At 39.2% G+C, this 26,924-nt stretch overlaps 1 long non-coding RNA gene across 1 annotated transcript; it reads left to right on the top strand.

Annotated features, from left to right (window-relative positions):
• The first annotated feature begins 4,476 nt into the window (after positions 1-4,476).
• Positions 4,477-15,727, top strand: LOC147755786 (uncharacterized). Its single transcript, XR_015326558.1, has 4 exons — positions 4,477-5,168; positions 10,940-11,080; positions 11,273-12,013; positions 13,891-15,727. It is a non-coding gene; the product is annotated as an uncharacterized LOC147755786 (long non-coding RNA).
• Positions 15,728-26,924: the final 11,197 nt, after the last annotated feature.

Below are 26,924 nucleotides of genomic sequence, written 5' to 3'. Positions count from 1 at the left end.
TACCAGTTACCATGGCCGGTCTCCGACAGCCAGATTGATTATAGGGACATTCCTCAAGCGTGTCCACGCACAAGCTCAGATGTATGCCTTCACTAATCGAGGAAAATAGCCAACCAATCCGCTAGTATTAGATGTTATCCGTCGTCTAGAAAGCGCTTAGATGGCAACGCCGGCACAAACCGAGTACAGGACTGCCTCCAACGTTTTGACGCCCAGAGCTCTGTCTGCAGCGGAGCAAACGAAGGTACAACCATGGACAAATTTTCTGTAAAAGCCTGTAGAGCCAGACCGCCCCCAAAAACTTCAGATGAAATCTATCGAGCAGTGAAACGGAGACGAATAGAATGAAACGAGAGAGAAAAAGAGGAAGATATGACCGTATTACCGTGTTGTATGTATAGCATAGGGTGATATTAGGTTATGGCAGATGTATCCAAATGATATACATTAGTGAATAGCTTATTTAAGCAATGCAATCTAGTACAAACGTAATAGTACGTACTCGTAAAAGAATGTATCACTAAAATAAACAGATATGGTATGCTTTTAGCTACAGTCCATCAAAAAATGATCAATTTTTACATTTAGCACACCGCATGAGTTTTATGTAAAAAGCAGAAAAGTAGAAAAACGGCAACTCTAGTATTCGTGTTTTGAAATGGACAAGTTTATGGATAATATGAGAAAATTTTATTTCGACCTTCATCTAGGTTACCAATACTTCAGCGTCTAGCTGCCAGTCTACTCTTTAAGAATGTCCGATAAGTCTTGTACACTGACTCTTTGTTTTTTTTCTATTAAGAAGAGATTGTAAAATTTAAATGCGTCTCAAAATGGGTATGCCCGTCTCACTTCTATTGTGCCCTATAGTCAAGATACATGTAGGACTTTGTCCACACGAAAACTTCGAACGATTATCAAGCGTCAATCGACTCGAATCCTCTGTTGACGCCTATTTATGCAAATACTATGCACCACAATTACTGGCCACCTCTTCTGTGACATACGTCAATACGAAATCTCGATTGCCGCCACTAGTAAGGCCTTTGTCGTACAACTGCTAAATAGTTGCTAGGGGAAAAATCTGTGAGATGCCTTATTTCCACGTCCCCGTCTCTGACGCAGTGGCCAGGATGGACCACTGGATGCCATTAATAGGCCTCCTATAACACACAAAAGCCTGTGTCACCTGAGCAGCAAATGATGTCCGGCTTCGTGTTTATTCGTGCTATCGGAACTGACGTTGTGCTCTTTACATTCACGTTAGAGTTTTGTGTTCGCCTATTTCACCGATGTTACTTCGTGTGTCCATTTGCCTTTTCCTTTACCTCTGCTTACTTTCTTATCAAAGAGGAAAAAGAAAGCAGCTTTCTCATCCATTCTTTTCGTTGTTTCTGTTCAGCTTCGAGGCAACAGTGACAAATGGAAACGGTCTGCTTGACCTCAATCCCAACCTAGGGATCTAGGGGCCCCCCATTAAGACTCTTGAGGGCTCTGGTAGGTTTATACCTCCGATGAGTTTGTAGGAGCTCTGGTCATTGGCATCTCGCGACGTCCTGACGATTTCCCTTCAAATTTCAATCTATCCACTTCCACAAACGTTGCAACAAGACACCAATGTTGCTTATCAACATCGCCCAATCCACACCGTTTTCTGACAGTATCCGCTTAACCAATATCAGACATCTGCGTACGGCACCAAGTGTGGAGAGCCCAAATGAACAGGACGTATTGCGCGACCAATGGAAGGGGCAACTAGGCAAGCTGGGCTGTGATTGAAGCCGCCGACAGATCTCGGATGACGTGTCCTTTGGTTGCGATAGTGAACATTGATGCTGTAGTGCGATAACAGTAGAGAAAACGAGTGGTGCCAGCTAGAACACTGATACAGGATGTCGTGTCTTACATTATTGGTTATCACTTTCATTTTGACTCTAGTGAAACCATAGGTTGACAGGGAAGTATTCGCGATGTGACGTATAAATAGCGGCAAATAAAGCAGAGTTTGAAGTTTTTCTTGAACTAAAAATCACCGTTCTTTAGATTACTATGAGAATAAATCAAGCCTAAATAATATAATAGCACTGTGGTATTGAAGACTCATGGAGTCGATAATATATTATGAAGTGATTTACTCGTTTGACAGATCCTGTCTCTATTTAGAGCTATTGTACTATATTGATACAGCAGTAGTGGCCAGTTGAGTGGTAGTACAGATTTTTAGTGATTTTGCCAGCGACTAAATGACTCAAAAGGACACACACACACTACGAAACCTAGCGTTGTTATCAAGCTAATTGCTTTAGGCAATTTCAACACCCCAAGTTTAATGGCAATTCTTGCCGAAATGATGATCCGTTCATATGTGCGCTGGTAAACAACGTACACTTCCAGACATTTTTCAGTTGATTGTTGACGGCTAGTCGACCCATAGGTCTCGCCTATGGAGCCGTAAACAAACAAGACGAGTCTGTGTGAAGTAGCAGACTGAGATTTCAATGTACATTTTGTACATCTCAGCCCTGTATGAGCGCGGAAAGGCCAGGTCTTAAACACGTGCACGCGCACACACACACATCCATCACCGGGTAAAGAAGGAAAAACAGCTCGCGTAAGTAAATGTATTGCGTTTGAGACAATGGCTGTACTGCTTATTCGTTTTCCAATTCGTCAAAATGATAGATTTCACACCGTGGATGCTGAAGTTAGGAAAGAAAGCCTGGCGCGATTTTCCTTTAATTTAACAGCCGTAGTCTACTCGTGATACTAACTTCATCTGTGATGAATTCCGACGATAAAGTAATTATAATCCCTCTTATAAGACATATTTACTTGCGCGCTAACATTAATATAGGGGCTCACGAACAATCAAACCCATGCGCAAGTCATCTACAACACAAAATAGGTTTAAGCTGCCCGTAGAGTTGTCAGTTGTAACCCACTGCACATTAAAACAACACGACACTGATGCAATACCTTTAGTAGCTAATTACAACGATATGTATTTGCTCTGCCCGGTCAAAATTCGACAAAAAACAGGTACGACCATGACGCACGTCATGTATCGTTTAATGTGTGAGCTCAGCATCATTTTAGGATGAATCTCTATCATTCACAATCTTTTTGTCGTTCTAAAGCCTTCGTCTCCTTCGCCTCATGAGTGAAAATCCTCCCTTACGTTTTCAAATGCATAGACTTAAGCCACAGAAGCAGACAGCAGAAACTTAACCCTTTTCGTCGTCATATATCTGTCACGTCATATTCTGTGGGGTTAGTTCCGAAAGATTTCGTGTTCTTTAGACCTGCTTGTGCCGCAACCCGGATGCTGATAGGTTTTCCGGTAGTTTCCAACCTCTCGGTCATGCTACGGAGAATGTGCTTATGGACGAAAGCTGCGTGTTTGCAGGACGTATTGGGCTCCGGTGGGTCATAATAAGATAAACAGAAGTCGCACAAGGCTTCAGCTACTATGCGCAATGCGTATAAATATAAAATGCGCAGAGATTTTTCTCATACCATTACCACTGCTAGTATTATTCACTATTATGACTATTATTCTCGTTGCCGATTCATAGCCGCTCTCCATAATAATAAGAAATCGATAAGCCGCTGTTGCTAAATCAGGTACGAGCCGATTCCACGTTCTGATGTGAGATCAGGATGTCGATGGCCATACTTTGTATGTCATAAAGACAAATAATTTTTATCTAACAGTTGTGAAATCTGCACTGAATAGCTTGTAGCTCATGATATCATGAAGACTTCCTAAATGATTACCTCGACCATACGTTTGCTTCTCCCTGACGATACTGGCGCGTTGAAGCACATGTAGTTGCAGCTCAAGCAAGATAGCAAAGTTTGAAAACATTATATATAACATGCCTCGATTCTGGATAAAGTTCTAAAATCTTTTTAGTCGATCAATGCACTTCAGGGAGATGCGATTCCCAACGCTTCGTAGATAGTAACTGAAATGAAGACACTGAAAGCGCCTTGTCACGCTGAAATTTGGTGAGAACATTTTTGAGTCGTTCTTTACAGGTCTTCGCACAATGCCCCATATTATACAAAAAGAAACGATCATGTAATAGACATCCCAAAAAGTGTTCAACTTTAGATCCCACAGGATTTCTAAGGTTCCAACGAACGTTTTACATCTTTATGTTATTTATAAGCCTTTCTAGAGGTATAAAAAATATTCATAGTTGTAGTACTACTACTACTACTACTACTACTACTACCACTACTACTACTACTACTACCACTTACTACTACCACTTACTACTACCACTTACTACTACCACTTACTACTACTGCCGGGTTATTACATGCTCGCAAAGGAAAAACGGCAGGATAAATCCTTATTACAATATAAATTACAAACAGTTAAAAAAAATCAACTTATTTTTTTAATCGATATTCGTTTAAATTTACAAGATCTTTTCTTACGTTTTCAATTGGCTGCATCAGTCCAATACTGTAGCCTGAACAGCTTAAATGCCTTTCTACGGTATGATCTCCTTCGAGAAAATCTTGTCAATGCCGTAGACACTAACGGAGTAGATATTACTCCAGGAATTGTTGCGCCGTAGAGCGCTTCTCGCCACTGCAACGACTATCGCTACGCGGAATGCTGTTTCTTTTTCCTTATTTGCGTTGTCTCGTTTTGAATACTCGGACCACCCCTTATCGACTCCCTCATGCCGATACAACGCTCTAACAGTAGAGCTATTTCCGCCATCTATCGTCGCAGACTACGCTCACATAAAGCGGTTTCGCAGTGTCGTCTGCGGCTGACGTGAGCTCTTTAGTTCGCCCAGAGGTCCGAACAAACAAGCGGACTTTATGCAAAAGCCACTGGATTAAATCACTTGTTGTTAGTGATGCGAAGTGTCCTGTTTAAACGCCCAGCGCGGCAGTTTCGAGGTTCCCAAGTTTTCCAAGCCTTTGTTCCATCCTTCTAGCACCCTGAGCGTACTAGCTTGTTATGCGACTTTTAAGAGTCAGGATGACTACAATTTATAGCGGAAGTCTGCGGAGTTAACAAAGCATCGACGAAAACCGACGATTCATAAGTTTAGGTTAAACTACAACTTCGGCTCTTTAACTTCGCATAGTGGCGTGCAAGAAACAAGCAAAAAGGATGGCGGATTCTCGGATAACTTAAGGTAACTTGCATAATAAATGAGAGTAAATAGACATTGTTGTTACTTGTAACAAGCAAAGGCAGCGAATGAAAAAACGTGATTATATATTAGCTCAAGCGTATGTTGTTGTGGTTAAGCGGTAGAGTAATAGCGGTAGTAAGGTTAAGGTGTTACTAACCATAAGAACGTATCGATTAATGAATATATCTAACTGCAACTGTGATCCTATATAAGGGTTTTCATATCTGCATAAATGTTTTTTTAGAATACCCATATACTTGTGTACTCTTGTTATATTAGGACATATCGTACTGGAGATACCGCCCAGTCGATAGATGCATTTGATGGTACTAACTGTAGCGCGCTGCTCGAAAATACTGTTTTTCATCGATAAGAACGCTTTCATCTTAGAGCTAAGTTTCGAAAATTTACCTTGGCGCAGATCTTGCCACCGTAATTTCAAATTCATTGTAAAACGCCCGCCGTCCTTCGCTCCTTTTATCGTTGCTGTGATTTTCGTCTACTCTCATCACTATTTGGCTTTACCAACGAGCCATAGGTTATTTATTCAGTTGCAAATGCACAGTATAGATATGTATTATATATAATGTAGCAATAGGATGACTCAGGATTGAGAAGTATAGGCGAGGCAAATAAAAATGTCGAGTTTCTGAGTGGGTGCACTGGATCGTATGGGGAGGCTCATGGCTAAACTGCACGTGATCAGACAACGGCCGCAGATCGCGGAACTCTACTTCGAAATAGAATGTCTTCAGAATAATATCGACTGTATTATTATAGTAAAAACGTATTGTTATTAAATTATTAATTAAACTTAAAAAATTATTTAAAAAAAAAAAGAATGAAACCGACTGCGTCGAACTAAGTAGGCACTTCCTGGTTTCTCGGCTGTATCTTGTTCATTTTTCAATATCCTTAAAACTTGGTTTAGGTATACAGGGAAGCTTTACATGGCCAACTGCTCCGGCAACTGTTACACAAGCAAATACCAACACAATTTCTATGTATTCCCAGTAGTGAGAAAGGCTTTTAGGTGTTACGTCTGAATATCACAAGACCGCTGGGAGATTTCTGCCTTATTTTATAGCTCAGTTGTTCCTTCGACCTAGGTAGACTGCCATTTATTAGTCCTTCAAAAGCCTGCTAAAGTGGATGGACGAGAGGAGTTCAATCTGTAGAAACCAGCCAGGAGATGAAATGGTGATGAGTAGACTTGTCGTTTTTCCTATTGGCTTTTTGTTGGAATTGCAGGACGAATCTCTGTGTACACTCAGATTTGAACGTATGCCATTTCTGTATTGCATGTCTTTCCGTAAGTATCAGATCTTCTGCGATTTTGACCGTTTTAGTGGTCCTGTTCGACAGTAGTGTAATATGCACGATTCATAGTAGACACATTTTTAAAAATACCTATATTAATTTTTTGTTTCTATTCATAAAGATGCTCAATGCACACACACATATATATATATATATACATATATACACGTAGTAAAGAGTAGATAAAGCAAAATGTCTCTCGTATGTTGCCTCTTTTTCGTACACACATTAACCATTTCTTCTATACCTCTTTACTTTTATAATTAGGAAGGCAAAGAGAAACTTATTGGTATCCCGTTCCAGGATGAATCTCGTTTAGGTCTTTTTTCATTTAAGCAATTTCCGTCCAACGTCCCATCAGCACTATCTAAATCAAAATCATGGTGGGCATCAAAAAACGAAAAAAAAACGTTGCTATGAAGAACGCGTGTTCCTCAAATGAAGTCCTCATTGAACCCTTCGATACGACGAATCAATTCGCTCAAGCGAAGTCGTCGCACCTTCATAGCTATCTTCAGTTATTCAAACAATAGCGAATACTTGTTTGTCTGTTTCGTGTCAAGGCCGCGTCCCTAACGTTTAAACCAGGTGTTACCTAAACGATAGAGCTGCAGCTGTACGCGTATGGCCTGAACCGTACCACAGCTCTGTATTTTCGATGACAACCGTGTGGGGGAGATGCGATCTAGGTAGTTTACGCCCATGTCATCAAACGCGTTGCCATGGTAATCATGCAAGAACGAGCTTACAGCTCATACTAGTTCAAAGCTCAGAGTTAGGAAAGATAACGTTTAATAGATATATTTGAAAACAGAATAGTTCACTACAGCGCTAGTATAGTTGTTACGCCGTTTCATAGATTTTTTTCGGAGAAAAATGCCCCCTCAAGACTTACCCCGACTGTTCCCAATAATGGAATTCTAATGGCGACGCCAAAATCGTATAGTATTAAAGAACCATAATTCCGTTGTCACTTCAAGATAGATAGTTTCATAATGAAGGAGAAATAATCGACTGGACAATTTGCAGATCGACTCTTTATACATTGAGCGTCTCTTAAGTTATAACCATTTCAAACAGAGGTTGTCAAGATGGATACGTTTGGTTGGCTCGGAAATTTTACCTGATGTAGCAGCCTGGGGTTACTCAGTCGAGTAACCTCGGGCTGACAAAGAAAGAAACTATTTGTTTCGTAAAGGCGGTTTAATAATTCCGCTATGGTAACGCTTCATAGGCGGAGGTAGGATTGGATTTGCATTACATAATAAGGACGAAAGGCTGATAATTAATCTAGTATAAAGCTTATTCAGTTAATTCCATACCAGAACCGTTTAACAGCCGTCTAACAGGATATAGTTTTTTCCTAGTGATATAGTATGACTTTCGAAGCGAGTGCTTTGTGTAATCAAAATAGCAATTCTCGGTATTATTAATAGTGTGTTTACATGGCATATCAGGCTCAGTAGATCCGCAAATGGGACAGATTCATATCGTTGCCCAGCTGGGCACTTTTTGCTCGAAACGTACGAAGTTCAATTTACTTGTATAATCTCATGATATCTGGTTTAGATTTAGCCTTCTGCTAGTTTTCATAGTTCGTTTTGTAGTGTCGACAGAAAAAAAAATGAACTTATGGAGTTGAAAACAAATTTGTGTTCCGAAGATGAAAACAGGTGCAGACACAAGAGAAATACGATCAAAGGTTTTGCTGATATGCAGCAGTAAATAAAAACTGGAGGGCAAAGGATAAACTCCTTTATATGTTTCATCGATAAAAACAAGGCCGTGCAAAGACGCAAAGTGTACAAACAAAATCGTTCAAGTCGGAACCTTTTGTTTGGAAAAGTTTTCTCTAAAAGTAAAAAAAAATCATCATTTCTTAAGACCAGTAGGTCGGTAATTTATATTGGGTTGGCGGCCATCCCTTCCTTTGTAGGTAAATGTACTGCGGAAACTTCTCAGGGTATCTGGAAAAGGTCTTTTGGTTGGAGGAAGATATATCTCAATGAGATAGGGTAAACATTTTTATGCATTGGCGTATCAGTTAGTAGAAGTGTTGGTACAAATTCTCTTCTTTACGTAGGTTCATTTTCTGTTTCCTTTGGTTTATTTTTGATAGTCGCAGTCTTTATACTGAGTAGATTTTCTTGTCAAATATTGACATTCTCTGGTCTGGGTTCGAACCCAGGGGCTAAAAGGAACCAGCCATCTAAAGTAGCAATGCCTATCCATAGTACCGGACGTAAAACAGTTCTAGTCTAGTGACACTGTCTAACCACTTTAGAGTATTCCATAGGAAGCGTCGACGGGCAAAATTTGACCAGACAAATGTGCTAGGTAACATGTTTGCTTTAGTGGACTTTTCAAATTCGGGTATACACAGGTAAGAGTACTTTGCGAGCCGATGATTGTCAATTATCTTTGCTTAAACACAGCTTCTTCAAACAGGAACGCTTCGCATCACTGATAAAACAGTAACAGCGACTTACAACATGATCGTTTATTCCGTATAAATTTACTCTAGTGTATGTCTGCTTCTGAATTTTCTCAAGAACCCATTTAAGCACGTTAAAAAACGTAATTCTAAGTTACGGTAACTTTTATATGCTATATATAGTAAGTATGGTTTTAAGTTGGGGTGTCTCCTGCCCAAAAAGACAATTAACGAACTGTTCCTAAATATGTAGCAGAGAGAACAGAACGAATTCGACCGAACTAGTTGTTAGTGTATATGTAAAAAATACAGGTTTCAATAAATCGTCTATGATAGCAGTAATAATGATAAAAATAAGAACACATTTAATTAGACAATGTGTTAATAGCTACGAGAACGGACAAGCCAGATATGAGCTGTGTGAAGCACATTACCTTTAATTGCAGCCCACGTAAAGAGGGAATCTTCTATTTTTTAAAAAGCCTTGACAAATATAGTTGACCGGCAATTTAACCGTTCTGATTCGCTGTACCGTCTGCAACACCTCTTCCGCTTGTCACGGGAAAGTTTTCGTTGGAAGGGCTCAGACTTGTAAACTTAACTCTACTAGAAGACTGCTAAGATGGAAACTAGCAATTTTCTTAATCTAATTTTTTTTCTTGGAGAATACACTTTTTTTGTTTTGATTGCTTTCTTCGTACAAACTTATGAGGGTGATCTTATAGGGTGATCTTCTGTATCCCTTGCAGGAAGTTTCTTCAGGAGTAACTCTTGCTATTTCTGATTTTTATGTTTAGCATCCCGTTTTTTTTCTATCTCTAGCCTTGAAAAACCTTTTACAGCACGTCTCAGACGTCACCGGCTCTAGCTCGCTTAAGCTCTCCTTTAGACGGAAAATGTGTTCTTTGACTTTGGAAAATTTTTTTCATCTGTCAGTAGTTCGGTTTCTATTTTTGGCATATTTGACAAGACCTATTTCACGGCCTTCTACTGAGAGTTGTTGTAGATTTTAACTACTTTGCAAGAGCACGTTCGAAGCGTAACATGCGTTTGACTACACACTTTTTTCCTCATTAAGAGGCAGACAAACAGAATGAAAACGGGCCATACCGAGCTGTATCGTTTGCTTTATAGTTAATTTGCCGTATGCAGTTGCTTCATGAGTGTCAAATCTATATAACCGTATATTTGTGATTTTTCTGGGATTACATAGCTCTGGGACCTTAATGTTGATTACGTCTCTTGAACAGACGTGACATCGGGTATCGATTTGGCGGCGGCGGCGGTAGTTTTGGCAGCGAGTGCGGACCTTCGCCAGCATTTAATCCGATTTTAATGATTATATCCCTGGGGGGGCATCAGAGTGACTTCGGGAGGGCCCCTGTCTGACAAAGTCGCCTGGCAAAGAATGAAGACCCAGCTTCCGTTGCAAGAGAGCAGCGGTGCATATATATTTCCGATTCGTTTATGATACAATAGATAAGGGACTGCTTGTTCTTGATCCCTGAATCCTTTTTTTCTCAGTAGACTTGATTCCGTTATGTATCCTATGCTGGACGGGGACTGCGAGGTATCCGGAACAATGTCGAGAAGTGCGCTTGATCCCGTTCGATTACTACAAAGAGTTTCATATGTTTGATAGCATGGGCCGTTGTCCAAGGACTTTGGAATGTTTGAGCTTGATAAGCCTTTTTTTTGCACGCCTTTGCTTTATCACACAAACAGACACATAGTTGGCGTTCTGATTGCATCACTATATTCAAAAACTACTTAATAAGTGCGCGTTGTGTGTATTCGACATGCTTCTTCCCTCAAGCGGATGTTATCAACTTATCGAAGCGATAAAATATCGAACGTGTATGTTCAAAGCTGTACTCAATGATTGCTAAGCTTACTACATTCACATATCTATTTAGACCAAACTTTGCTATATATTACTGAGTGCGAATATTTAAATAATGCATATACATATCATATTGAAAGGAGCTGAAGTAGTGCTTTTATATTTCCCTATTAGGAGCCACGTGTGTGTCCGATCTTCCCCCTGACGCAACAGGCGAGACAGTGACAAATAATTATTCTGTGTACTGTAAGCGATACTTCATCACTATCTAATGCGCTCATATTATGGGAATCACGTTGAAATATGTAAGACAACGTAAGTCTATTTTAATAATCCATACACTTACAAAACACTAATGTGACCGTTGCTTAATAGTCGAGAAACACATATTTTTATATTGTACTACCTGAGATACATCCTAACGGAACGCACTCGAGGCGCATTGCGAAATATAGAAAATCCCCACGTAATATATACATACTAAATCTTCGCTTCATTTTCCAACAGCTGCTGCTATTTACATCGACAGGAACATGCCCTTCTGCTCGCTTAGTTCAAATATCCGCGCGTTGACGGTACGTTCCTATCTGTTTTACTCTTCGAAACGATGCTCCGAGCTCTTATGTAACGTCTTTGCTAGATTCTACAGCGTGAGTTAATAGAAGCGCAGAGGTTGGCACAGTCGTCAGCATAACGTGAGTCGCCGAATCTTCGCGTCCGAGAGCACTGGAGAAGCTGCTTCTGGAGTTTTCCAGGCCGGTACCCGTCGATAGAGGACGCCCGAATAAGCTGGAATAGCATCCGGCTAAACCTGTTTCAGCTTCTTGATCGGCGTAGCCTGGACGTCCTCTGTACGTGTTCAATCTGGGCGGAACATCTGCGTGGGAAAAAGATAGAAAACAGCTCTCCAGAAAGGGAAGCTGCCAACGGTACTTTCGATAGCCGGCGTTAGCTTGCGTGGCCTGGTTGCCAGCGGTGGGGAGTGAGAGCTGGATGGCCGGGGGGTTGAAGTGTCACGTTTTATGTGTCTGCGCCGAAATGCCTTTCCTAAAGAACATATCTTGCCTTAGTGCATCGGGACAGAACAAGTTTTTTTCTCCATACTCATAGCTGATGTGGAACTCCGGGGAAAAAGGTGCCTATTTAGCAGCAGCTCTTTGTTACCGCCTCCAAGGGAATGGCCAGCCAACTAGATGCTTAAACTATCTTCCAAACAGCGTATATCACCCGGATTGTGCACAGTCAAAGGTGTGTTGAATATACAATATCTGTATCTGGATTTTTCACCCCACAGAACACACAAGTAGACCCCGCTCAGTACGAATATGGGTTGGACGTGCGAGAAAATAATTTCTCAAATACGACGTCTATCGAATCCATTTCTGGGGCATGCGAGTAAGCACGTTTCATTTACAGGAAGGTGAAAAGACTTGGTGTAGGTAAATTGAACAAGGCCAAGTAAAAGGGATGGGGCAGGTAGCGCGTTCCGTTAAAAATAGATATAGTTGGCCTAGAAAATTTGTTCACCTCGTGTTTAGTGGCTGTTTCAGTTGTGACCACGTGCGAGGATGAGCTTGTCTCGGCCTCCTGTGTGCATGGTTAACCTACACGTTAACACAGAGAGCAGAAGTTTTTACTTTCATTTTATTACAATTGATATATATATATGTCGAAACGCTTTCACTAAGTAGTGTTCGAAAATAAGATGTTCGTCCAATTTGAAGTATACATTCTGCTGTATTTTCCATGTCAACTAGGCTCGTTATCTAGGTTTTTATAGAGATGACGGAATCATGAAATATCTTTCAAGTGGGATTACATGGGCATGCTGTGTAAGTTTATTCCAACTTAGATTTTGCCATTGAATATTCTGTCAGCATCGTTAGCAGGTATTGAAATTTAAGGTATGATACATTCCTGCAGTCTCCTTTTTCATTCAAAATGCAAATGGTTAGGGCTGTTTCACTTTTTCAAGGGCTAAGGGTATCTGTATGAAATATTCTAATCTTATAATATATATATATATATATATATATATAAGTAGTCACATTCCTTTGCTCGATCTATCTTTAAAACGTTGTTCTCCACGTCAAGAGAACGGCCTCGTTCCGTATTAATTTTATAACTTAATTTTATTTTTCCCCTGTATAGAGAGTTGGCGTTAAACTACTGTTTGAAATGCTAGCTAACTTTCAAGTCAGAGAAAAGGAAACGCAACACTTAATGCTTCTTCCAGTCCTTTCATTTTATCTGGGTTGGTCATTTCCCTATTCTCTCCCGTCTCTTGCCAACTAAAGCTTGCTTATTTAAAGCCTGCTTATACAAAGAACGAGAACATCAGCCGCGCGTAGTACTGACAATATAATAACAACAACATATGATACTGTTAACATTGTAAAAAGTTCATAAATGAACGGAAGTTCGACGGTGAAAATGGAACTATGAGTCACTGCCAATTCGTTATTAACACTACTGTAACTAATCAATAATACAGAGCCCCCCTTAAAATAATAACAGATACGTAGAGCTTATTTTTATCTATATCTCGCATAATCTGTCGACCTATTTTCTCAACCTGCGTTTCGCGGAACTTTCTGCTATCGTATTGAAGTCGAACATGAGGTAGACGTTATCCAGCGTTTTGATAACTTAAGTGAAAACCTCCTAACAAATGTAGTTTAGCGCATTCGGTATCGAAACACTTAACGCGTCTTTTAGATGATAACCCAACCTACCACGTCAAATTTTGCGTCTTGTATGATGAGCTCTCATTTTTGATTTAATTCACTGATGATTTCTCTTCCTTCGTATACGTGGTGCCAATTATAACACTAAGCGGCAATACGAGATATTCATGGATTCATTTATAGAAGAATACGGTTCGATGTTTACTCATCTGGTTACGGCGAAAAGCAAGCTAGCTTAGTGAGGTCGGTATTTGTTAAAGTCAAAAAAAACGGCAACATGATTTTCGAGAGCGTCAGACTTTCATTAAAATATTGAAGATGTTTTAAAAAGGTTAGATGTCGTATAAAATAGCTTTCTACGCAATATAAGATTCTCGATATTGTCTAAATAATTTAGGTTTTTTATTTATTTATTTTTAGATTATTTATTAATTTCAGGTATTTTTAGGCTGCAACAACAAAAAGCGGAGGGAACGCTAAAGGTTACGTGGTCAGCTTCCATTCAGCCGGTTTGACGTACGTAAGAACAAATAGTAACATTTCAAAGTCGTTTGCTGCTCATAGCCTGTATTATCATTCTTATTCGAGTTCCTATAGCTCCTGGGGTTTTTCTATAGATAATTATCGGGGCATATGCTGTGCAAAGCGGAAGCAGTATTTGCACCAGAGAGTACCTTAACAATGTTGATTTGCTATTGCGATTGTTGCAAATGTGCGATTTCCTGTTCTTTGCTCTATCTCAGACCTACGAGTGTTGAGCGATCGATAGAAGTATGGCCTAAAAGCTCAAATCTGTGCCGTGATGAGGACCAATGAAATACCGTGTGAATTTGATTGTACACTGATAATTCATGGCAGCGAAATTCAACTTAGCTCACTGAATTAAAGTTAATTTTGTTAAATTTACATTCTTATCTAGCTACCTAAACCGTGTTCAATGAAAATAACCCACTCGTAAAGAAAATTCTTTTTGTCACAATATACGTAACTTTTCAATGGCGTTGCAATGGCGCAAAGTTTGGTGTAGATGTGATAACTTTTAACTATGTAAATTTCTAAAAAATCCAAACGGTTAAAATGATCCCTAGTAGTAGTATTTTGTGTTAATGAATAAACGACAATATTATAAAGCTAGAAATCAGTATCCTTTAGGCTACAGGTTATCAGAGCTTTTTACTCTTTATTATTTTATTTTTTTGTTGTAATTAACAGTGTGTTTTCCTATAGCTTGATAAAAAGCAGCTAAACGGCGAGCGAAGGCCATGGAGGGTGTACCGAAGTCATACCGTTTTGCCAAATTGAGACTACAACTAATACTTAATCAAAATTAAGTTAAGACTAATGCAACTTACGCATGGCTTCAGCTAAGACAGTACGAACAGATAAAAGCTTTTTGGATGCAATCAAATAAGTGGAAATTCTATTTTCTTAACAAAAAAGATTCTTATGCTATAGTTATTTTACGCCCACTAAGATGTTGCCTCATCATGTTGTTCTGCTTGGCCTAAATCAACGTATTTGTGATGCAAAGCAGAACAACAAGTGAGCTTTTAAGTAGGAGAAGGAAATGAGTCATGAATGCAAGTTGTTGTGGTTCCAAGAAAGAAAACTATACTTAATTTAAATAAAAAAATAAATGTGTAAGTTAAGTACTATATGCAGAATGTGCAATAATATTCCATACAAACCTTTGAGTTTAATAAACCTGTCTTTGTTATGTTTCGATAGCCATGGCGTAGCATTAACACTCATAATAATTAATCAAAGCGTTATCTGTTGGCCACTGTAGGCAAAGATGCCCAATCAGCTCTATCAGTAACGGTTTTTAAGTCACACACCGTTGCCACATCGGTCCATCGAATCGTTATTATTAATCACTCCGATACGTAACCCCACGACCTAACATATTACTGCATGGTTTTACCAACACAAAAAATATTACCACCTTTTAACTGTTTTCTAACATTCGCTTAAACAAATAACCAACCCACAAGTAAACCACACCCTCTTCAAACCATTCGTTTGTTTTTCTGTATTGTCTTTGTGCTGCAAAATGGACCTCACTAGCTGGCTAGAAATACTGAACTTAATATGAGTTTGTCCTACTTATCTTCTCAGCCGAGAGTTAGATAGACAACATTATCTACTTTTTTAATGCTTGGTGTTTGCGTACACACACATAGCTACAGACCCATATGCGTACGCAATTGTCGATGAGTCGTAATTAAACCTAGTTGCCTTTGGCCCTTTAACTTGTTCCAGCTTCTTTCGCGGAGTGGTCTCTTGTTATACCCAGAATAGTGGACAGACATGTCCGAACCTACTTCACAGCTCCAGTATAGCCTTCACACACTTGTCGGGCCTATACCAGATCTTCGCCCCATATAAAGGTAGCTTCCCTTTCTCTATGCCATTTAGCGAACCGAACGACAGCCGGCATCCAGCTCCGACCCGGCCTGTTGCCGGGGGGGAGGGGGGAGGGGGGAGGGATGGTGGCGATTGAGATGCCTTCGATCCAAATCATTGTGCGTGACGTCGACTATCCCCTCAAATCCGTCTACCGCTGCATTCACTGCCAACAAACAGGCACAGGCTCGAACATGACAACGAGTAATTGCGATGATTGTTTTTGTCATTGCAGTTGTTGTCTGTTGCCACATTGTTGTCGTCGTCGGGTACGAGTGCGTCCTTTCTGTGTCCTAGTGATATATTTTCTAATATTCCTCCTTTTATTTAGTTGCTCAGTGATCTAAAAATGGAGCCATGCCGATTCATTGTTGAGAAGCATTGTAAAGTCAAGCTCTGGTGAAAAAGGCAGACTAGAAGAACAGAGTAGAAGGGTGGGACCTCGTCCTGTCGTTCGGACCTAAGTATGACTCCTCGTTGCAGAGCAGTAGAGAAGGTCTTGACAATGACCTGCGTAGGGACGGCGTGGAATAGAGTCAAACATGTAGGTGGAAAGTACCAATAAAGGATCAGCAATCACGACAAAATTTCAAAAGGATAACATTGTCACGAACAGCAGCAGAAGCTTAAATAGCTGAAGTACGAGGACTGTGACAGGGATGTCGTTTGGCCAGGTTGCAACAGTACTGTGTGTGTGTGTGTGTTTTTCGCTTTGCGCAGTTTATATAGATTGAGGTTGCGTGTTTTGGATTACATTGGCCCTTATTTGAAATCCTATGTCACCCTAACATTGAGAAAGGACGAGCTGCTTTGAAATGAGTCGAAATCTAAAATGACCATTTCAAAGCTCACGTTTACCTTTCACTGTTGTCAAGCGCTACAATTAGACGATTAACTCTTTCTAACATGAACTGAAGTGAAATAAACCCTAATCTATAAAACTACGCTCGGCTTAGACCCTAAATCACTTTACCTTGTGCCCCGGTGTTTGCGGCCATTAATGAATTCAGATCTAGCCGCCAAGCAAACGATTGTAATAGATGTCCACCGTTTTTTTGTTTGTTACAGTCATGGACTAAATATATGAAACATTTTTTGGGAATCTACAAATGCTAATTTACATGCTCTCGCTGAACCCTATAGTGTCAATGATACCGCTTAAAAAATCAATTATAGGTAATTTCGCTATATAATTTTAAGATTAAAGTAGGCTAGGGACGCCGTCAAACATACACATATTGTAACAAAGGAAATATGCTTAGAGACGAAGCGGGCCTATAGCTAAAACAGCATCAGTTCTCAATCGACAGCTTTATTTTCGTCTTAGCTGGAGTTCTGTTTTCACCGTAGACCTATGTCTATCTTTATTGTAAGCCTAAACTTGCCCTAGCCTGTATATGAATTAAGATAAGGACATACTTATTAATCTCGCATGCATAGATGATTTTCTGTATCCATTAAACGTAGATATCACACGACATTGCACACGATCCGATTTTGTCCTCATGTTTTAGGAGGTTGACTCCGATTGCAAATTTTTATAGTAAGAACAACTCTAAAAGATGAAAAGGAATTTTTTTTTTAAATTTAAGCTTTTTTTCTACTGCATATATTGATAGTCTAATCTATCCTCTGGGCCTGTTTTGAACCATCGAATAAATGGTCCGACCGTACCGAAACTGTTCGTGAGGATTCAACTTCTTGTCCACTCACTATAGCGCCTTTAAGGGAATGACTAACGAGACCGTAGGGAATGGTCTAAACCCTTAAGTTGTCCCAAGCAGTTATTAAAGATACATAAATGGAATCCGATGACTTCTCGAAATTCTCTCTCGAACTTCTCGAAACGAAGTGAAGCCTGCGTAGCGAAGGCACACGTTACATGTGTCAGAACCTCAATATGTGAAGATTCGTCAGACAATACTGTAAAACGATCGAACTATCTTATAACCCTAGGAAATATTATAATCTTTTTTCTTGAAAGCTTTACGTAAACGTATTTATTATTAATCTAAAGCATCTAACAGTGTTTTCTGGCGTGCCTTGCTACAAGTTAATTTTTCATGACAGAGTTATTGTAAATATCATATGCTAGTTTGGTTTAAAATGATAAAAATAGCTTCTGTTCGAAATGTTGTTGACCGAAGCGACAGTCAATAATCGAGACCGGCTAAATTATATACATTATCTCACACGGACAAATCGAAAAAAAAAAAACATTTTTAACCAATATAATTTTTGAAATGTAATGGACGTTCTAAAAATCCGGTTATTCAATATGCATCTAAAGCACTCGGAGGCTCTATCACCTAGCTTTAACCAGACATCGTTATTATCTGTTTTTGTAATGTTATTACATATTATTTATAAACGCATTAATTTGGTTTGCTAATGCCAGTGGGCATGGGCGTAATCGTACGTTGTATGTATTTGTTTATATATAATGAAGCTTTTGAGATGTACCTATTAGTGAGTGAGAAAATATAAATGAATAATAATAACTTTTTAATATATTTATTTATTTTTAATATATATTTAAATATAAATTTGGTTGTTTATTATGTGTGGGTCGCCTATGCCACTTTCTTCGTAACGTTGCTAAGTATTAGCTCAAGTAAAAATATGTGAGGCTATCCCCGTGGTAACTTAGTGGGTAACGTATTTTCCATACTCTATTGGTAGCTGCGATCTAGGTTGAAACGTAAAATTCATCTAATGGCAGGAATCAGTTCCAATGGAGTTCCTAAAGACGATACGGCACATAGCTAACACTACGCATGCTGCAGATTTAAATACGTATAAATTGTACGTACACAGTCATTCTGTATGTAGACGTGCTAAAATAAGGAAACATACCCCCTGACAAATACTGATGACGCGTATTTTACACGCTTGGACGTCACTTCATACAGCGGATTAAATAACCTATTTGTTAGTTTTGTTATAATACCGCAGTGCAAAATTTGGAACAAATATAGCCTAGAATATTATATCGGCGCTAAGCGGGTTATTATTAATGAAGTTATAGTCAGCAGTTTATGCTAGTGCCATTTAGATTTCTGTTATGGTGTCCATGAGATTTTTCGTAGATACAATTTTCATTCAAATATATATATATGTTTTTAAATAAGTTTATGCATTAATCCATTGCCGTGGTCTATATATATATATATATATATATATATGGACCAGCGGCTAGGAGCTTTATACCTAAACCTTGTCCAAACTAGCAACATTCTGTCTCTGATAGGATGCTAGCCATATAAGCGGAAGTAGCCTTAGCTTTATATATAGATATATATATATATATTATATAGATAGAATAAACACGATATGTACGGTAAAACAGTCAAGCAAATCGATGCTTTACTTAGCTTCGTGTAACCGTCACAGCGGTAACTTGACTCATAATATCCTATAGCTCGATGAAGAGTCCTACTCACGTTGGAATAAACCGTTATAATATACTTAATAAATTAATGAATAATTAGTCAAGTATCCTAACTCCGCGCTAATTTTACAATTTATTTTCGCCGTAATTTTTATTACTTAAAATACACTATAGTTCGCAGCTCTCGATTTTTGCCTAATTTGTAGATTTTTGTTTGACCGGTTTGGTAACTAGACGGATGATAAGAGATCTACAAAAAATTCATTGTATTGTGGCTCTTGTGTAAGATGTTTTAGAGGACTCTTGAGCAACGCATACAGTCGATTGCGGCCTACCGTGGCGCTACAACGGTACACTTGTTTCCTGATGTGAAAATTTCACCTCGTCAACGATGCTATTAAACGAGACTATTCATAAAAACTTAGCGTCTTCTCTAGGGTGCTAACAGCTGCCTCGAACTGAACGATTTACGTGATTTAGACGTAATTATTCTTAATTATGTGTTCACCTTTCGATGGAAAAAGGTTTTCGGTTATGGCCCGTAAGCAAGGATCCAAGGTTGGATGAAAGGTTATGCTCCTTTTTCTTACTTATCACAACTTTTATGAATGAAGTAGCGTCTCAGTTAAAGGCAGATAGGAAGATGCATGCACTGGGAACTGTTTTGTTTTCCCATTGCAAGTAGAAACAGCTTAGCAAAAACTTTTCTGCCATTTAATCCCCAATGTGGCGCAGAAAGAAAAAAAAAGCTTAAAGAAAAGCCCGGCGATCTCTACACTTTGCCCCGACTGTTACTAAGGCGATTCGAAGAACTCTCTTTGAAGAAAACTGTTCGAGACAGACACAGAGTTAACTCCGAAGCACAAAAAACTCCCAGATGAAAGCCTTCTTCAACCTTGTCGCTTTTTGCCTGCTTCGGCAAAAAGGTCATGATCCGGTCCCATGCTCGTTTTCTACTTAGATTCTGCGTTTCATTAAACTTTTTCTGTCGACGCGCTCGTGCACCAGTAAGTGGACAAGATGATTCAGTGTATTGTAGACTAATGACAAAACTGAAAAAATCATCGAGAGGAATCAGTATGGCAACCTCCTAACCTCTCCGTTTAGTTAATTTTATCTTCTTTGTATACTAGATTTCTTACCGTAGATCTGTGTGATATAATTAAACCTTAGCCAACGGAAAACATCTATTGGACAAATCTTCATTATATAATAATATAATATAACAATAACACTTAGGCAATTGTAGCAATTAATTATCTTTGTAATAATTACTATACTTACTAATATCGAATAAAAGATATCATCATTGTCTGTCACCTATGATTCATTGATTGATGAGGATTAATGATAGGAATATATTTTTAGTTGACAAATACGTTTATTCTAACTTGTAATAAAAGTGCGCTTTGTAACTCCGAGGACAATTGAATTCGTTTTCAAACACCAAATCTTCATAAACTACACCAATGGAAAAGCATTTTACGAGTATCGGGGGAGTAAAGCTAAACAGTGGCTTCGCGGACATTTATCGACTCTTGAAAACGATTAATCTTTCGTTGTTTTAGTTATACTAATACAATATCACTCGACAGAAACCAGGGCTATTTTGTACCTGTCCATGAAAGGCCCTTAGCCACCTCATAATAACTGCGAAAATTAAAATAAAAATGACTAGAGTTTATCCTCCGTCCATCCACTCCTGTCAGAACAAAGAAAACTGAAAGAGAATAGTCTGCGGTAACGCACTGAGTTCATGCAAATATCTCAATGCAATATCTCCATTGAGTTACTTTAAAGTAACACGTATGATATGGCAACCAGTTAGTCTTCGGATAGGCTTTCTTCAGCGTTAGGCAACGTTAGTGATAAGATTGGCTACGGATACAAAGTTACGATTGATGAATCGGAGACTCAGAGTGAGCACCTAGAAGATGATGACTAAGATTAACCTAAACTTTTCCATAAATCATTAATATTATGCAGTGTTAAGTTTGTTGCCTATTGTTAAACCGAAAGACACGCAATAAGATGGGCTCTATTAGAAACTGGACGCCTTGCTTCTAGTTAAGGGTCAGCCGTCTGAGGGATATACTTAAGCATGGCCGTACTGGAGGTATATAGCTCGAGACATTTATTTAGATGAATTAAATAAGCTTTGACTGATCTCAAAATCAGTGCCTGCTACATAGCAGGACCAAAACGCTTGTCATAGAAGCGGTAACCAAGAGTCAATATTAAGTTAAGGCTTATTGAAACCTTTTAGTGACCTGGGTAGGTTAGTCTGTAGGTACCCAAATAGAAATAGTTTTCTTCAGAGAAGCTTTGTGCAATTAATAAGAGCTTATTGTCGTTGTGAACGCTACTTGCGGAACAATACAAATAGTAATAGGAACTGATATGGTTCATCGTTCATAATAACGTTGCATGCTTTCAAGTATTGGACAACGACAGCTTTAGCGTTCTTCGCATTTTCTATCCGCTGCTTTTTTTCAAACATAGAAATATCGAAATCAGTAGTTATTCGCAGATTTTACTGGAAATTACAAAAAAATTGTTTTTATATTTTTTTAACGCTTTTGTCCGCTCCTATTGTGTGAATAAGCTCTTGAAATTGTTTCGTCCAAGCAGGCAAACTTGGACTTGCCCCCCACGAAAAGGTCTAGCCAGGGTGGACCTTGCTGGATTTATCTGTTTTTCATTGATAGTCCTATGAAACGGCATAGTAACTATATGCCATGGTAAGGCCTTGCCAACGCTAGGATTCGAACGAGCGGTAGCCGCACGTTCATGATTGAAATGGTCACGCATTCGAAGAGATGCACATTAGCCAACTACTTAGTACTCTCCACTAAGTGATCCTGCCGAAGATTAGTTGCGAGCAACTTAAGTCATATGGAAAAAGTGCACATTGGAACCTTTTGAGCCTATCTTGAGAAGTTACTGGGATTCGAAGCTGTGTATTGCAAAAATCAAAAATGATGTGGCATTTCAATCATACATCGTGGTCATGTAATAAAAATTACTTCAAATGAAGTTGATATGAGAGAAAAACGGATTTGCAATGTATTTAATTTGGTATAAAAAATAACTTGCCATGAAAACAATCCATCATAAAAAAAAGATTGAAAGCGTCTTTAGAGATTTGCAATTTTTAACTAGCATCATTTTTAACTATTTTTTAACTAGCGGTCACGTTAGGCTGTATTTGAGGAGTATTTGCAACGAATTTGACATTCGTACGAATCGCTTTATTACAAACTGAACGTGGCGCCTGTTGGATTTCTGATGGTGTTGCAAGTTCTTATTTAAAACTTTCAAAGTCCAGATAGCTTTCCGACCTGACTGCAACTTGCGCTGCGCTTATAGACGTAAACGACCGCTAACAAACTGGCTCAAATATTAAGGACTACCTGAAATACCTGACTTGCAATCACCTGCCCAGGGTTCTGTTGACGTAGACATTCAACTAATGGATATTAGGTGAAATTTGACTCAAACCAGGTTGCTAGGAGTTTTTTTTTTGCAGCCAAAAAGCACTAGTCCTTAGATCATTGCGGAGATGCAAAAAAAATTATATGTATGTCCATTTGAAAACATGAACCTTCTTCGACCGAAAACGCCTTATTACCCACCAGCGTTTCAGGCAGCAGTTTAGCCTTTTAGTCGACACCAGCCAAAATAAAATGCTAAGACGAGACAACCAGGCCATTTAGCCATATTTATTAGGTGAAGACTTTGATTGGCCGCGTGTTATGCGAAAAGCCTTGAACGGTGACGCCCCTTTGCATCGTTAAGCTTCAGCTTACTATTATTACCTCTTTATCAAACATATATCAGGCGGCATCCCCAGAAACTTCTGGTCCATCGAGCTTTCAGCACTCCGTCCGGCTCGAGCATTTCTATATTGCTCACGATACGCAGGAATGATTTACATAGTAAGACAAATACTAATGACCTGTACTTTAGTGGGCAAACGCGGACCTTCAAATGGCGTGTACCGGATAGATGCGCGCTTCACTCGGTCCGTCAATATCCCGTCAGATACAGCAATAGCACCCGTAAGCACTTGGTGGCGTCAGTAACAGCAACGCTATCGATTCGAATAAACACTACAACGATCGATGGATGAGGGAATGTTTCGAAAGCTGTCTTTTTGATTCCCGACTGTTGCGTCTGCCTATCAATTCATTGGGAGCGCTCATAGCCAGCAAAGCTCTTTTTTGCTCCACGTGAAATTGAGGTTGTCCCTCTCAACACGAAACAAAGGCCACGGCGTATTCTTAGGTCCAACTAACAAACATGTTACCACAGCATTACGATGGCAGCCCGTCGGTCTATCCTTCGCTAAATGGTCAGTCGTCCGCTAAACGCCTCCGCAATAAGTGCAGCTCCGCCCACGCATCATGTATGATATTACGACAGGCAAAAAGATCAAAATCATTGCACGACTCGTATAAAATGAAAAAGTTCATAAAATCCAGTAAAGTTAGACTAAATGCTTGGTTGTTGGCCGAATCTCGGCCTAAAGATTGCTTTACTAGTTTCGATTCAGGGTTGTTCAAGTACTGCTATGGAAGCTAATTTGGCTAGCAATAAATACAATTCGGTTAACAATGGGCACGTTAAAGGAGATAAAGGTTTCCCGTTAGGGCTACGTAATAAGAAGTACCACTTCCCTGCGAATGACGATCAAGGATCCATAAAAAAAAAAAAAAAAAAAAAAAGGAAATACGTTGCTTTTGTAAAAGACTGGCAATCACAGGCAGGCTCAAGGCGCAATATCCCCAAATAGCAATTTATCTAAATGGGAACACGTTTTCTCCGCTCGTGGTTCACGATAGAAACGCTATTTCCACATGCTTGGAATGAGTATCCAATATTGACCCGATGATCATAGGTCTAATTAATTTCTTTAGTTATGAGGAGGGCCGATGAAACTCTATTGAAAAATAATAGAATAATGTGTATAGTTTGGAAGAGAACTTCTTTATTGATTCAGTAGGCCATATGTAGGCCGTCAGTTTCGATTATCCTAAGATCACTAACAGATGACATATTTAGCTTCAATTTTCTTGTTTCATTATTAATAGTTGAAAATAGCATATTAATAAAATATCCCATTTGATGAAGGGACAACTTGTGTCGAAGTTAACTCGTGTTACGACTAACTTGTCAAGGAATTGATGCTACATGTTTCAGCACGATGATGATGATGATGATGATTCTGAGTACAATATTGGGGGTGTTCTTTTCCGTGGTGTAGTTTCCGCCAATCTAGATTTACAATTGGTATTCGAATGATGACCGATCTCAATTTTGATGCCCATATTTCTAACTTATTCAAATCCATTTCAGTGCTTTTGTAAATGTTTTATTTTGGTATTCAGATTTGAAATACCCAGATGCGTATCTACGGCTAGCCAAATCGCCAGCACCTAAAATGCTACTAGACTACTGCCTAAATCGGGAGCTCGATTTCAGGAAACATGTTATTATTATTATTATTATTATTCCCGAAGGGATTGAACCACAATTTTCAAGCAGAGTTTCTTGTAAATAAATAAATCTTCCGAATACGGGTCCGTTGTACTTCCAATCGTATCATTACTTTACATACGGTATCGCGGCATTCACCGAGCCGTTTCGCTCTTTTCTCATATTATGGTAATGCTTTAATATTATGGTAAAGCAACTCGTCCTTATACAGATAGCCAGTAACAGTGTTTGTGTGGTCCTTGACAAAATTGTTCCATCGAAATTACTGTTTTCATGGTAATGGCTGAAAAGTGGCAGGCTAGCTATATATATGAGAATCGGAGTGGTACATATGGAAATCACGTGGGTACAAGGCCGAGATGGCGCATCTCATTAGTTTCATAGTTAGTGTTCAAAAGACTCCAGCGCAAAAAGTTGTGAGACAGCCTAGCCCGAGCACCGTTGTCCAAAGAAAAATCTCTTTACGATCAGCGTGCTCGGTTGTAAAAATAGACAGATGTATAATTATCTCTCAGTTTGTAAACTTCTCCACGTCCCCGTAAGTATTATTAAATGAAAGTGTTTTCTATTCAAATCAAAGATCACAGCTAAAATCCATTACTGCTTTTAAAGGACTACAATATTATGTAAATTAGAATAACATTAACCAATTACGTATGTTAGAATGTCTGTGAAAAGCACTATGAGTCATAAGCCTTTAAAAATCATCAGATTTAGTGAAGCGTCTGTGACAAATATATCCAATAGGAACAGACGTCGAACAATCGTTTTAAAACGTTGTGAACACGTGAGCGGTATGGATCCCGAGGTGTTTAGCGCGTGGCATCCCTATGACGGTAGTTTTGAAAATGATGGAACCTAATCAGTTCATAAAATGCCGAGCTTTTAATTAAAAAAAAAAAACAGGATCAATTACTGAAAGCCGTTTTATTTATTTGGTAATTATCTAATTGAAAAAAAAAAGGCAAGAACATTACACTTGGCACGTTTGAAGACATGCCTAACGGCGATACTCAACGTAAAAACTTGAAACATCTAATGGATCATATTGTCGCACAATATGTTCAACTTGAAGCCAGAAAGGAGGTCAAAAACAAATCTTGTACTATTTATGACGTAAGGTCACAGTTAGAGAGAAACAGATATCCGACCATGAACAAAAAAATTTTCAATTAAGCACTGTTTATTTCAATTGTAAATCTACCTTTCTTCCCAATCGGTAGTCTGAATTTTTCACCTGAGTCACGTCTGGTCCAGTCGTAAGTCTAACTCTATAAGGTACTCATGTATCCGTATTCTTGTACTTCCTTGGCCTACCTGCTCGTCCATACTTCCTGGTCTCCTCCCTACCTGTTAAATCCCTTTCCACTTTCCCTAATAGAAGCCTAAAAGCCTTATGTTTCAACCGCAAACATGCGCCTTTTTTAGAGCAGCTGCCTAATCAACGATAGCCCACTTACCTCCTATGAAACATCAAATCGGTCTTATGATATTGAATAACCAAGCATGCTATGCCCATAGGATATGATCTCACAGTTCAATATAATGGTACCGATATCGATGAACGGCACTCGGATAGCCAAATGAGCGCAGCGCTTCGGTGGCATTTTTCGTTTTCTGGGTAAATCTACTGTGGTTTTTGCTGCTTCTGCTGCCGTCAAGATAGTTTGTGTGTCATCTGTCAGTTGGCCGCTTTTGTATTTATGTCTAAGTACGAGCTGTGCGCGTTGCGACTTACTCGGACACCGCAGCAACAACAGTCACACTGAATTGATTTACTGAAGGGTCTTCTTTTGAGCGTTTAGGTGGATTCCAGCTCCCGAAACCGAAAGGGAAGTTACCGGCAGCCGTAAAAAACAGTATATCCGGGGATTTCGAGGAAGAAAATGAATAATAGATAAGAAATATAACAGAATGGATACCTTTTGTATCAAGGCCAACGTGCAAACGACAGTAACTCATAAAAGGAAGAGCGTTCGTAATGCATACGCTACGGCTCTCCTATGATGTTTTTAAGAAGATAGTGTGGTACATTCTTCGAAATCTGTTTGAGGCAAGAGGCTGCTTGGGAGTTGCTGGATATTCTTTTATAATTACGGTAGATCTGCTAGACGATAGCAAGCCACTAAGAAGAACCACGTAATATTTATAAAATATTGCCAATGTATTCTTGGAA

This window comes from Varroa destructor, unplaced genomic scaffold, assembly GCF_002443255.2.
Source record: "Varroa destructor unplaced genomic scaffold, Vdes_3.0 BEIS01000004.1, whole genome shotgun sequence".
NCBI classification, from domain to species: domain Eukaryota; kingdom Metazoa; phylum Arthropoda; class Arachnida; order Mesostigmata; family Varroidae; genus Varroa; species Varroa destructor.
Note: the sequence above shows the minus strand (reverse complement) of the source record. Positions and strands in the feature narration are given on the sequence as shown.